This window comes from Arachis hypogaea, chromosome 9 (genome assembly GCF_003086295.3).
Source record: "Arachis hypogaea cultivar Tifrunner chromosome 9, arahy.Tifrunner.gnm2.J5K5, whole genome shotgun sequence".
In the NCBI taxonomy this organism is placed as follows: domain Eukaryota; kingdom Viridiplantae; phylum Streptophyta; class Magnoliopsida; order Fabales; family Fabaceae; genus Arachis; species Arachis hypogaea.
The window spans coordinates 11797114-11812717 of record NC_092044.1 but is presented as its reverse complement, the minus strand read 5'-3'; positions in this window follow the sequence as shown (position 1 = coordinate 11812717).

Sequence of the window (15604 nt, the reverse complement as noted above, 5' to 3'; positions counted from 1 at the left end):
TCATTCTAAATTTTCTTTTATATTAATCTTTTCAAAAGTACTTCTAAGAATTCATCATCAAAATAATCTTTTAATTAAAAAATTTAAAAGTAAACACTACTCCTACAAATACTAGGAAGAAGAATAGGGGATTGAGAATGGTACAAAATTTTTAAACTCAAATAAAACATACAAAAAACCAATTATTATTATTATTATTTTTACCCAAACGGTATCCCCCAATTCGACAGGTTAAGGACTAGTTCGTCACGGATCTGAATTCCATTTAAGAGTCTGTCGCTGGCCAATGGGTTGCTGCATGCACAAGGCGGAGTTCAAACTCCCGACACTTGCTTAAGCGGACGAGTGAGCTGACTACTCGACTAACCCAAGTTGATTTCTATAGTGTAATTGACAGGTTTCTTTGCCATGGAAGAAGAAGAAGCAGGGAGTGTGGATTCTGGTGCTGAAAAAACCAATTATTATGAAAAGTACAAATACAAATTTTTTTTATTTGTTCTAATATTTAGAAATAGGAATAGTAACGGGTCTCTATGAGTCCCAAACTCCTGGATTTGAATTTTCTAAATTTTAAATTTTACTTTATAGAGTAAAATGTAATTTTCTACTATTGAATAGTTTTTCTTTCATATTTATTCTTGGTTCCACTTATAAAATCAATAATGAGAGATCACACTTTACTTTTTAAAGTAAAATTCAAATTTTAGAGGATCCAAATCCCAATCTCCTCCTTCATCTTCGTCCTCATTTAATAAAATGCCTTTCGTTTTCATTCCATCTTCATTACGAGTCCCTATTTATTTCTCTTCGCGGAAGAGACGGATATTCGCTGACATTTATGGATAAGTTTTAAAATTAAAAAAAAAAAACACAACCATAATAAAATTCTATACAATTTAACTAAATATATCAGATCAAACACAAATTTAATATAATAACATACACATAAAATTTTTAATATATAAATTAAAGTAAAATAAATTAGAGTTACTTACACAACTTTTATATATATATATATATATATATATATATAAAAACTTTTTTTTACGGAGATTTTGTAAGTCTCCATGAGGCGAGTAGCTCAATTTCTGTCCCATCTCCATTTATTTGTAGGGCAAATTTTTGTTGATTATTCATATATACCTTATACAAATATATATAAATATAATAGTTGATTGGGTATTAATTTATTTGTACAAACAATAGTCAATAAAATTACGTAAATTCTAAATCGATATGGATGTTTTTTATAAATAATTACTTATTTTTATTATTCCTTTCTTAATTACTACAAAAAGAAATGCTGAATACCATCAGATTTATCGTTGGAATTATCGTTAAACGTTAGCGGCGAGTTTACTGACGGATTTATCAATGAATATGGCAATAAATTTGTCAGGTAAAAAAGTTACCGTCAGATTAGATTTTTCAACGATAAATTCACCAGTAATATTTAGAGGAAAAAAATTGGCGCGAGCATTATCGTTGGAATTTCTGAGGAATTTATCCGCCGGTAAAACTCAATTAATGAAACGCTGCGTTTTAGTCATACGCAATGCATTACCATCGGATGTATCCGCCGTAAACCTTATCTAAATTCAAAAAGTGCAGCCCTCTCCCCTCACTTTCAAGAACACTCTTCTCTCTCCCCCATTCTCCTCTCTCTTTCTCTCTCCCCTGTAACTACCTCTGGTAGCCCATCTTTTTTTTCCTCCGCTAGTGCTGCCTACCTCCATTCTCCTCCAAAGTCTACGTCAAGTTGCCTGTATCGTATTTTGTTGCCTCAAACGGAGTTGCTCCCTCTGTCTCCCCACCGTTGAAAGAGCTGTCGTTGTCGCTCTCTGTCGTCGAAGTTGTGTCTCTCCTCTGTTGTCTAGGTAGGTTGCCCTTATCCCTCTCCCTATTCCATCTTATTTTTATTTTTTTAATAAAATATCCTAACCCATTTTTGCCTTCTCCGAGGGTGCGTCTCCTTCCTCTCCCAGAGCTTGAAGTAGTGAGTTCCTTTGTCTGCTACTCTGCGAGCTCTGCCATCGCCTTGTCGTCATCTTCTGCCTCTCATTGTCGTCGCTTTCAGACCTGCTAGCCTCCATCCAACTCCATTCCTTCCGGCGTTCAGGTATAGTGCATGACTCTGTTACTCGATTTAGTTCTTTAGCATATCATCGCTAATTGTTCTTCTTTAACATCTGTTAGTTGTTCTTCTTGTTGCTGATTCTTCTTGTTAATTGTTATGTTGTTGTTGCATAGATGTTTAGTTCTTGTAGCTAATAAATTTATTTGCTGTTATTGTTCTTGATTGCTTAACTTTTTTGCTAACAATTGTTCAGTTCTTGTAGTTATTCCTTTTATGGTTCTTGTTGATTTATAGTGATTGTTGCTGTTGTTGTCATTGTTCTTGTTAATTTGTTAATTTTTTGCTAATAATTATTCAGTTCCTACTAATAATTCTTTTGCTAATTTTTTGTTAGGTGCTATTAAATTTTTTGCTATATAGTTATTGAATTTATTTCATTATTTGTCTAACTTTTATTGTTCTTACTATCTACTTATTTTTTTCAGCTGTTATTTATTTGCATACTAATTACTGCTTACTTATTAATTTTGTTTGGATATTTTTTATTATTTGATTTGTGTGGACTTGGATGTGATTATATAACACTTTGGTTGATGTAGAATTTTTAATTTGGATGAGATTTTAAGATTTATATTAGAATATAATTATGTTTTCTGTGTTTATTTATATTTTATATATTATTTTAGTATAATTTGACTATTCCGATGGCGAGCTTATGAGGTCTGATGCAAAGCCTTGCTCCAGGTTGGTGAGACACACTGCTGGCATATACAGTGTTGGTGAAACCTTAGTATTTTGAGTTGTAACACGTCTTTCAAGTATTCAATGAAATGTTACACTTATCATAATAGTAAGATTTTAATTTTTGCTTCCTTGCATATATGAATGCTTTTTACGAGCAAATTTCAAAGGTTCACCCATTTATAAACATAAAATACATATTTTTTATCATTTTTTATTGTGTTAGTCAGTATTCTATGTATGTATTTTTTTATTTCTTAACGATCCATAGTTAATAATATCACTAGTGGACCAAAAAACAATAAGATCATCATTCTAATAAATAACACGAAGAATGTATCTCTGAATACTTGGTTTAGAAAGATATGATTAGCACTACTTATTTCGGTCCAGAATTACTATTATAGAAATGGAAAATGAACAAATAATATAATGTTAGCAGTATCACTAAAAGCTTTTCAAAAAATTATAATAATGTAACAAGTTCAGTACACTCTTATAACAGTAACAATGTAAAGTGTAAGATTATGGTAACATTACAGGTTCATTATACTAACCCTTTGATTCTTCAACCACACTTGCAATTAGTCAAAAAATTGGGATTAAGATAGAAGAGTGGGGAGAGATGATAAATTAGTTAATTGTTAGTATCATAAATAGTTTAGTATGGTTGATTCTTTATGTAATATAGTAGTATTAGTATAGCCTAATCTCTAATGCTCATCAGTATTGCTCTTTCGATTTATGATTTAATTTTGTTCAATCTTTGTAATTGAGGGTTTGGTAGGGGTGTACATGGATCGGATCGAATTGGATATGGCCGAAAATTCGACCGATCTACACAATTTCCATCAGATCGGATCGGATATGATATCCGCGTTTTTTAGTGTCGGATCTGATCCGCAAATGTGCGGATCGGATTGGATATCGGATATATTCGCATAATTAAACCTTCTCTTTTTAATCATATTTCTATATAAAAAATTCAATAAAAATATTTCTTTCATACTTTTAAACTTATTTATTCCTAAAATACTTTTAATCAAACCTTTTCTAAATAACAAAATTAAAATAATATAATATATGAATAATAATTACTAACTAAAACATACAAATAAGTAAATATAATACCAAACATATATATATATATATATATATATATATATATATATATTAATTATTATTATGCGGATCTGCGGATCGGATACGCGGATGTAGAGCAGATATCCGCGATCCGATCCTTAAAAGGTGCAGATCGGATTGTACCCACATTTTTTGGATCGGATGCGGATATTATTGCGGATTTGCGGATACGATTCGATCCATGAACACCCCTAGGGTTTGGTGCATTTTAAATATGATTTTCCTGCTTAATTGAATTTTTTAATAATATTTGATATTTAAACCTATTTTTGAACTTTCAACTAAAAATTATAAACAAATTATTATAAAAAATTATAAAATTTTAAATTTTGTTAGTTTAGAAATTATTAACTTTAAATATTTAAAACTATATATTGAATTTTCAAACAACTTTTTTAAAAAAATTAAAATTTAAGTTTATTGTCGGATTTACCATCGGTTAAATCTGTCAGTAACTATTAATTTAATTATTAACAATAAATAATATATTACTGTTGGATTTACTGAAAAAAAATTCGACGATAATAAAATCTAGAATTTTGCAATTAAAAGTTTATATCCACTGCTAAATTTACTGGTAATTAACGATGAACGAAAAAATCTGCCAATAAATAGTTATCGGCAAATTTTTTAATAAATTCGCCGATAAATTTGCTGGACGAATTTCTTGTAGTGAACTTTATTTCTTGTTGATAGAACAAAAGTTTAAGAATTTTAATACATAAAAATTTAAGTTAAAAAAAATGAAGAGTTCATAATAAAGGATGATTGAACTTTGAAGAGTAGTTTTGAGTGAAGCAAGTATACAAATATTTTTTATAAAAGTATTATTTATACATTAAAATTAATTATTAAAATTAGTCATTATACATTTATATATAAATATATATTTTATTTAATATATTTTTAATATATATTTTATATTTTAATATATATTTTATACTAATAATTTATTTTAGTGGTTAATTTTATACACATAATATATTCTTATTTTTTATAGTCTAACAATTTTCGTATCTTCCTATGACATCTCTAATTTGTTAACACTTGCTTTTGTTGTTTTCTCTCAAAGTTGGATATATTTACCTAATTGCCCCGGATTTTATTTGGTTGGAATTGGGTGGACCCGAAGCTACGAATTGCTCCACCCACCAAGAGCGGTTATGCACTTCCCTCACTCCTTCACTATTGAATATTGATATCACTTATTAATTAATGGGAATGGCTGATTCAAAGTTTACGTACCCAAAAAAAGAAAAAAAGGACAATCAAAATCAAGTTCAACAAGATAAGCACTGATTCAGATCACAATTGACAAATCTTGTCTAGTGATGACATTTGATCTAAATTTAGAAGATCTTCATATATTATTTACAAAGTCTTACACAATTAGTTAATGGCTTGTTTGATTTACAATTTAAAAATCTCAACTCATGATTTCGGCAAGAATTTCTTATTTGAATAATAATATCATTTTTGAATTTTCATTTGAAAGTCTAAAATAATAATATTCATATTTTTTTCAACTATTTTAAAAATACATTAAAGATTAACTATTAAATTAATTATATATATAATACATACTAAAATATAAAATATATATCTAAAATAAATTAAATAATATATATTTATACATAAATATATAATTAATTTAGTGATTGATTTTTTATATACATATAATAATTTTATTTTTCTTTTAAAAATAACATATTATTAGAGTATCACCCCGTGAATAATTGATCCCTGTGCTACCTCTCATAAATAATTATATGTGCAATGGTTTCTCTTTTTCTGGGTGATGCTTTACATTTTATCAAATGAATTGAATAGGCCAAAAGGGTGCATATATGCCATATGTTTTGGTTCATTAAATTTCAGGTCCAATAATTGTTGTGTTTACAGAAATTATACGAGTACACATTATGAAGCTGGAAGAACAATGGCCACAAGATAAATGCTATTTCTCCCCTCTACTGCAATGAAAAGAGAAGAAATGGACACGTGTAACTGAGTAGTTGTGGCTTATAAATTGTGCAACATGTTTGGATGGATTAAAAGGAGCAAAATAGCGTTGCCGGAGTAGAGGGCATGTTGTTTTCCAAAGGAAAAAGGAAAGTCACTTGCACACACACATGTGGCATGTGAAAGTGATCGTTATTTTTGTTCCTTTTTTAAATTTTTTTTTTTTTTTACAATCCAATCCCTAATTTGTTATGTTACAGTTGCATTAAAGGTTTGTGGTTGCTACCTAGGAGGCCTGGACCATTTGATCCTTTCTTTTTCATTATTGTCACATGGGTTGTGACATGACATCGTAGAGGCTTGAATGGGCAATTTCATAGGAGAGATTTCATTGCTCTGCCTCTACCATAATCGGAACTTCATTTGTCAAACCCCAAAGCTTACCTCAATTCTACCAATCTCAACTGGCCTCATTTATGATCCATTTAGCGACGCGTTTTAAGATGTCTAGCATTTTTTAGGGGAAAAAGAAAAGAAAGTAAGTCTCAACACAATCCAAATATGAAGATAGTTTAGACCGTTACAACCTAACTGAATAATAGAAAAGCAAAACTCAACACAAAGTTACATGCTCTCATCATCTCATGGTAAAACCACCTGCTCTAGAAGAGACATAAACACCCATAATCAACAAATTGACAAACTACACCTATCACACATAATGGTGGATGCGTTTGACATGTTCCATGGGTAAATGTTTCAAGTTAACCATGATTTATAATCTAGAGTATTTATTCATTTTAGTTCCCAAAGAATTTTGGACTAAAGATTTTAGTCTCTAATTAAAATTAATTAATTCATTAGTCTTTAATGTTTTATTTCGTAAGTCGTATTGGTCTCTGAGTTACTTTGTTCTGTTAACTTCAATGCACCAAAAACTCAAGTCTATGATCTTAAGATGTGTCTTATCTTAACTCATGCTCGGATTGATATATTTTAAAAGGATTCTCATCTATTGATTTTGATTTTGAGGTATGAAAAATAATAAATTGAAAACTATAAGACATGAAGTCGTGTAGATTCTAGAGATATGATGATACAACTATTTAGTATGCTACAAAACTAATCTTCAAAATTTAAATGATCAATGTAATAGAGATTCAAGTTTTTGGACTTGATAACTCTTTCAATCTCTGTAGTAAGGATAACCTTTAAGGACTTGTGGTCATATTTTTCAAATTACATACTATAACAAATAAATAAGGGTTTTCGCAACAATTGAAAATCGTTGTCATAAATCAGAAAATTGTTTCTAAAATTTTAGGCAATGCTTTGGTAATGGTTTTTAAAACTGTTGTATATGCGGCTGTTACCAATGTTAATAGGCAACGGTTTTTTACCTAAAACAATAGCAACAACAAAAAATCGTTGCCCTTATTACCCTAATAGACAACGGTTTTCACAATATTTTTAAAGAATGGTATAGAACTGTAACTAGATAGGCAATGGTTTAGAACTATTCTTTATCATTATGCAATAGTTTAGAACTGTAACTGAATAGGCAACAGTTTTTCTCTGTTGTACCTTTGTTACTAATTTGGACAACGGTTTGAAAATCGTTTTCTTTTGTGTTTTTTCAACGGTTTTAATACCGTTGCCATTTTGTAGCTGCCTTTGAGAATGGTTTTAACACCATTGCCTTTTGTGGCCTTTGACAACAGTTTTTTATAGTTATATATTTCTTTATTTATAATAGTTTTTTCGTGTTGCATTGAAATTAGTATTTCAACTATTTTTTTTAATTTAGGGTTAATAAATATAACCTTAACTATTTGAATCAAATTACTAAAGAAAACTAATTAAACATTTATCATCAAATTTGATTTATAAAGTATTTTATAAGATCCACACACACATTATATCATTATTGCAAAATATCATAATACTAGTCTAAGTCATAACCACTTCTAATTATATCATTATTGTTTAAAATACCATAATACTAATCTAAGTCATAATTACAAACTTTAACTATATCATCTTTGCAAAATATTTAATAACAAAAGAGAGTTGAAGTAATTAAATAGCAAGTAAGTTTATCATCATGTCCACTATTTCATGACTTTTACTCTGTAACATTTTATCTTCAAGTTTTGTGATGTTAATTAAATTTGTTTTCTCCTTCAATATGATTTTCCTATAAACAAAACAAAAAATAGCAAATCAAATATAAAACTACACTTTTCTAATACAAATAATAATGCTTGCTAAGAAAATGAGAGAGATAGAGATATATATAACATTCTCTATTTGGATATACAAGATAATAGAATTAACATCAACATAAATCAATCGTTATTTAAGATATGATAATTTATAGAAATTTTAACAACAAATGATACCTCCTCATTAGCATCATTATTTGGATTGCTTGAAGTGTTTTCTAACTGAGCAACTAACATCTCAAGGTCGACTCCTGAGTTTTTTTGTTTCAGCGGTATCTTAATAAGAGATTTTAGTTTATTTACTTCTTATTGCTTCACATCAACCTTACCCTCTAATGTTGCTTTCTCATTTGTATATTGCTATTTAATGGTGGCAATTTCTTCATATTTCTTCAATTAAGTTGGTGTGGTAACTTTTTCGTGATATCGCACTCACCCTGCCTTCTCTTTTCCAAATATGGATTGAAAAGCTCTAATTGCTCATTCTTTAGACTTTTTATTCTCAACTTGCAGATGCATCTATGTTAATTTGAAAAAAAAAGAATAATTAAAAAATAAAGAAAAATAACTACACAGTTGAACTAAAAATATAAATCATTTGACAACATTAAAGCAAATACTACAAATTAAGAACAACATCAAGATTCTTTAACTAAACTCCAAACATAAAAGCAACAATAATTGATTAGCAAATTACCAAGACACAAAACACCCATAACTTATTTTGACCAAATTAACTCTCAATACCTACAATTACATCCAAAATGTCTCATATAATGATTTGTCCTTTGTGTTTTGGCAAGTTTCAACCAGCATTTCTGCTTGAGTAGGTGGTTTATTATTTTCCTTAGAAGTTGTTATAGGACTGCTACAAGCCCAGTCCAACTAGTCACCGGATCGGGACACCACCTCTGACCCAGGCCCAAACTATCCCTGAGGGAACTCAACGGGTCGGCTCTCGAACACCCGACCCCGCCGATGCATGGCCGCACCACCAGCGCGACCCAAACCTCACGCCTAGCAAACCGGTCGGGTCGGATTCATCGGAGCAGGACCCGAATCCCCGACCTGACGTTTAGGACAACCAGCTCTTCCCCACGTGTGCGAGGACAGTGCAAGCATTCTGGCCAATGGGCCAGGTCACCTCTAGGCCTACCCAGCACAGTATATAAGGGGAGAGGTCAGCACTCCCCCAAGGTACACATCATCTTACCTAATTTGGCTACCAATTCGTACAGACACTAACTTGCTCGTCGGAGTGTCCTTGCAGGTGGCCACCCCTATGCTCCACACCGCCTCCGACGTCATTAGCACGCACCATTGTCGTCAGTTCACGTCAGTTCAGGGTTTCACCCGCTTCCATACACACCACCACCCAACCCGTCGAGAACCCGAGATCTTCAGGTAACGAACATTGGTGCCGTCTGTGGGGACCCTGTAGACATGGAGCGACTTCCCACGTCAGAGGAGCTTCACGAAGGAGGAGGGGCTCGCCTGAGTAGGGCAAGTTCATCGGCCCGTACCGCCGAACACCCCCTTTCCTCCGTTTAGCCTAACCAGCAGATTTACACCAAAACCCCCCGAAAGACGTCCCTTCGGAGGGACAGGAGCCGATAGCGCCAAGATCATGCAAGAACTCAGACACAGAGTGCAAAACCTAGAACGGGGGCTAGCAGTGAGGAGGCGATCCCATGGAGATGTCAGCCACTCCCGCGGCGATGCCAGCCGATCTCGCACCCGCACCCGCTCTCCCTCCCGAAGACTAGAGAGCCGAGAAAGAAGTCCAACAAAGCACGACGAGGCACACACAAAGGCGACTTCTCGACCTTACCAAGGCAGGTCCGAGGGCCGCGGGGAATCCCAGAGAGGGAAGGCCAAGAAACAACAAGAACCCATAATCATGGGGGCCACCCCCTTCCATCCCTCAATCCTCAAGGTCCGGCTTTCGAAGAATTTCGACACGCCAACGGACATGAGGTATGACGGGACTAAAGATCCCCAGGAGCACCTAATAGCTTTTGAAGCAAGGATGAACTTGGAAGGAGTAGGCGATGCGGTCAGATGCTGAGCGTTCCCGGTGACACTAGCCGGCCCGGCGATCCGATGGTTCAACACCCTCCCACAAAGGTCCATTACGACCTTCGCAAACATCTCCCAAAGCTTTCTGGCTCGATTCACGACACGCATAGCCAAGGCAAAACACCCAATTAACTTGCTGGGGATCACCTAGAAACCAGGGAAACCGACCAGAAAGTTTCTGAACAGGTTCAACGACGAATGCTTGGAAATTGACGGCCTCACGGACTCGGTCGCTAGTCTTTGCCTAACAAACGGCCTGCTAAACAAGGACTTTAGGAAGCACCTCACAACTATGCATATGTGGACTATGCAGAAAATTCAAAGCGTGGCCAAAGAATACATAAACGATGAGAAAGTTAGTCAGGTTGTAGCAGCCAATAAGCGGCAGCTCCCTAAACCCCCAGCTCGGCAGGCTCCCCAGGTCGATAGATATAAGGAGGCCCCTAGGGACGGAACCCCAGCCAAACAGAACAAACAACCCTCGCGGGTGGGAAGGTTCACAAACTACACACCACTCATGGCGCCCATAGTGGAAGTTTACCAGCAAATTGCGGAGAAGGGAATCCTGTTCAGGCCCAAGCCATTGAAAGAGAGAATGGGAGGCAGCAAAAGCCTGTATTGCGATTATCACAAAGGTTTTGGCCACAAGACACAAGACTGTTTTGACCTGAAAGATGCCTTGGAGCAGGCCATCTGAGAAGGAAAATTGAGCGAGTTCTCTTGACTTATTCGAGAACCGAGATGACGGGAACGGAAGCACTCAGAAGAAGATCGCGCCCAGGCTATCAAGGCCAGGCAAGAACCCACAGGGAATGCAGACAACCCCCTAACTTTTGTGGTTAACATTGTGGTCGGACGCGACATCTCCCCCAAGTCCAAATCAGCAGCAAAGAAGGATGCCCGGATCCTCTCTATCTCAATAGGAGGTTCTACCGCTTCAAGCGGAAGACCCTCCGTGATATCTTTCGGCCCCGAAGATCAGTGGTTTCACGACTTCCACGAGAACCCCCCATGGTAATCTCGGCAATGGTGGGGACCGGTTGGTCAGGCGAATCCTCGTCGACACCGGAGCTGACTCCAACATCCTATTCAGGAATGTGTTCGACGCCATGGGACTAAGGGAATCCGACCTCAAGAGTCACCAACACGATGTCATGGGGCTAGGTGACAACTACATAAAACCCGATAGGACGATCTCACTCCCAATTTGCCTTGGAGTTGGTGACGCTAGGAGGTCGGTAATGGCAGACTTCATGGTCCTCAGAGATTCCACGGCCTACAACATCATTTTAGGAAGAAAAACCATCAACAAATTCTCAGCTGTGATATGCACCAAATTCCTAACAATGAAGTTCATGACAGACAAAGGAACGGTCGGCTCCATTAGGCGAGACTTGGAAGCGGCGGTCGCATGCGACAACGCCAGTCTATCCCTAAGGAAGGAGTCCAAGAAGGTGGCCGGCGTGTTCTTGGCCGATCTAGATGTAAGAATGGAAGACAAGCCAAGGCCAGAACCAGAAGGGGACATGGAGAAGTTTCAAATAGGGAAGCCGGCGAAACAGTTTACCTTCGTAAGCAAAAATCTATCCCATGAACTCAAAGGACCTCTTATAGAGGTTATAAGGGCGAATGGTGACCTATTCACATGGATGCCGTCAGACATGCCGGGATTGGATCCCGATGTCATGTCTCACCGACTAGCCATCAAACCGGATGCAAAGCTAGTAGCACAGCGGCGAAGAAAGATATCCTAAGAAAGGGCCAATGACGTTGCTAAGCAAATAGCTGGGCTTCTCAAAGCAGAGTTCATCAAAGAGCTCAAATACTCGACATGGTTATCCAACGTCGTACTAGTTAAAAAATCTTGTGGCAAATGGAGAATATGTGTTGACTATTCCGACTTGAACAAAGCATGTCCTAAAGACTCTTTCCCCTCCCCAACATCGACACCCTGGTAGATTCTACAGCAGGGTATCACTTCCTCAGCTTCATGGATGCATACTCCGGCTATAATCAGATCTCGATGCACCGACCTGATCAGGAAAAGACAACATTCATAACACCAGGAGGCACTTATTGCTACAAAGTAATGCCATTTGGATTAAAGAACGCAGGGGCCACCTACCAAAGGCTAATGAGCAAGGTCTTCCATGACCTCATCGGCAAGACGGTAGAGGTCTATGTTGACGACGTCCTAGTGAAAACGGCAGAACCAAGCAGCCTTATAAACGACCTCCAGACTATCTTCAAAGCGCTAAAGAAATTCAACATGAGGCTTAACCCACTCAAATGTGCGTTTGCCATGGAGGCCGGGAAATTTCTAGGCTTCATGATAACATGATGAGCGGATAATTTATACGCTTTTTGGCATTGTTTTTAGGTAGTTTTTAGTAAGTTCAAGCTACTTTTAGGGATGTTTTCATTAGTTTTTATGTTAAATTCACATTTCTGGACTTTACTATGAGTTTCTATGTTTTTCTGTGATTTCAGGTAATTTCTGGCTGAAATTGAGGGATTTGAGCAAAACTTTGAAAAAGGCTGACAAAATGACTGCTGATGCTGTTGGAATCTGACCTCCCTGCACTTGAAATGGATTTTCTGGAGCTATAGAACTCCAAATGGTGCGCTCTCAACGGTGTTGGAAAGTAGACATCCAGAACTTTCCATCAATATATAATAGTCTATACTTTATTCGGAAATTGACGACGCAACTTGGCGTTGAATGCCAAGTACATGCTGCTGTCTGGAGTTAAACGCCAGAAACACGTCATGATCCGGAGTTGAACGCCCAAAACACGTTATAACTTGGCGTTCAACTCCAAGAAAAGCCTCAGCTCGTGGATAGATCAAGATCAGCCCAAACATACAACAAGTGGGCCCCGGAAGTGAATTTATGCATCAATTACTTACTCATGTAAACCCTAGTAGCTAGTTTAGTATAAATAAGACTTTTTACTAGTGTATTAGTCGTCTTTTGACCACGTTACATCTTTGGTCTCAGTTTTGTATTATTCTTCATCTTAAGAGGCTATTGATCACGTTTTAGGGGGCTGGCCATTCGGCCATGCCTGAACCTTTTACTTATGTATTTTCAACAGTGGAGTTTCTGCACACCATAGATTAAGGGTGTGGAGCTCTGTTGTACCTCAAGTTTCAATACAATTATTATTACTTTCTATTCAATTCTCTTCTATTCTTATTCCAAGATATACGTTACACTTGACTTTGATGAATGTGATGATCCGTGACACTCATCATCATTCTCACCTATGAACGCGCGTGACTGACAACCACTTCCGTTCTACTCTAGGCCGGGCGCATATCTCTTAGATTCCCCCAACAGAATCTTCGTGGTATAAGCTAGATAGATGGCGGCATTCATGAGGATCCGAAAAGTCTAAACCTTGTCTATGGTATTCCGAGTAGGATTCTGGGATTGAATGACTGTGACGAGCTTCAAACTCCTGAAGGCTGGGCGTGATGACAAGCGCAAAAGAATCAAGGGATTCTATTCCAACCTGATTGAGAACCGACAGATGATTAGCCGTGCTGTGACAGAGCATAGGAACGTTTTCACTGAGAGGATGGGATGTAGCCATTGACAATGGTGATGCCCTACATACAGCTTGCCATGGAAAAGAGTAGGAAGTATTGGATGAATGTAATAAGAAAATAGAGATACGAGAGGAGCACAACATCTTCACACACTTATCTGAAATTCCCACTATTGCTTTACATAAGTATTTCTATCCCTTTTTATTTTCTATTTATTTATTAATTTTTGAACTCACCATAAACCAATTTAATCTGCCTAACTGAGATTTACAAGGTGACCATAGCTTGCTTCATACCAACAATCTCTGTGGGATCGACCCTTACTCACGTAAGGTATTACTTGGATGACCCAGTACACTTGCTGGTTAAGTTGAACGGAGTTGTGGAAAGAAAAAGCTTCTCTAACAGTGCCTGAAACTCTTGTATCACAATTTCGTCCACCAAGTTTTTGGCGCCGTTGCCGGGGATTGTTCAAGTATGGACAACTGACGGTTCATCTTGTTACTCAGATTAGGTAATTTTCTTTTCAAAAATCTTTTTCAAATTTTTTTCTTTTCTTTTTCGTTTTTCTAACCATGTTTTTTTTGAAAAAATTAAAATAAAAATACAAAAAAAAAATTAGAAAATCATAAAAATAAAAAATATTTTGTGTTTCTTGTTTGAGTCTTGTGTTAATTTTTAAGTTTGGTGTCAATTGCATGCTTTTAAAATTTTTCTTGCATTTTTTCGAAAATCTCATGCATTCATAGTGTTCTTCATGATCTTCAAGTTGTTCTTGACAAGTCTTCTTGTTTGATCTTGATGATTTCTTGTTTTGTGTTGTTTGTTGTTTTTCATGTGCACTTTTGCATTCATATTTTCCATGCATTAAAGATTTCTAAGTTTGGTGTCTTGCATGTTTTCTTTGCATAAAAAATTTTTCAAAATTATGTTCTTGATGTTCATCATGATCTTCAAAGTGTTCTTGGTGTTCATCTTAACATTCATAGTGTTCTTGCATGCATTATGTGTTTGATCCAAAATTTTCATATTTTGGGTCATTTTTATGTTTTTCTCTCTCATCTTTAAAATTTCAAAAATAAAAAAAAATATATTTTCCTTATTTCCCTCCAAATTTTCGAAAATTTGAGTTGACTTAGTCAAAAATTTTCAAAAATTAGTTGTTTCTTACAAGTCAAGTCAAATTTTCAATTTTAAAAAAAATCTTATATTTTCAAAATCTTTTTCAAAAAAATTATATCTTTTTCATTTTTTCTATTTTTCGAAAATTTCAAAAATCTTTTTCAAAATATTTTCAAAATCTTTTTCTTATCTTTATATCAAATTTTCGAAAATTCACTAATAATTAATGTGATTGATTCAAAAACTTGAAGTTTGTTACTTTCTTGTTAAGAAAGGTTTAATCTTTAAGTTCTAGAATCTTATCTTGTAGTTTCTTGTTAGTGAAGTAAGTAATTTCAAATTTTTAAATTAAATCTTTTTTATCTCTTATCTTCTCTTTTTCAAAAAAAAAACTTTATCTTTTTCAAAATTTGATTTCAAAATATCTTATCTAACTTCTTATCTTCTTATCTTTTTCAAATTTGATTTTGAAATCTTTTAACTAGTTAACTTTTTGTTTGTTTCTTATCTTTTTCAAAACCACCTAACTACTTTTCCCTCTCTAATTTTCGAAAATATCTCATCCTTTTTCAAAATTTCTTTTTAATTAATTAATTATTTTAAATTTTAATTTTAATCTTATCTTATTTCTAATTTTCGAAAATTACTAACCCCTTTTTCAAAATTGTTTTCGAAATTCTCCCTCTCTTTTCTTATTCTA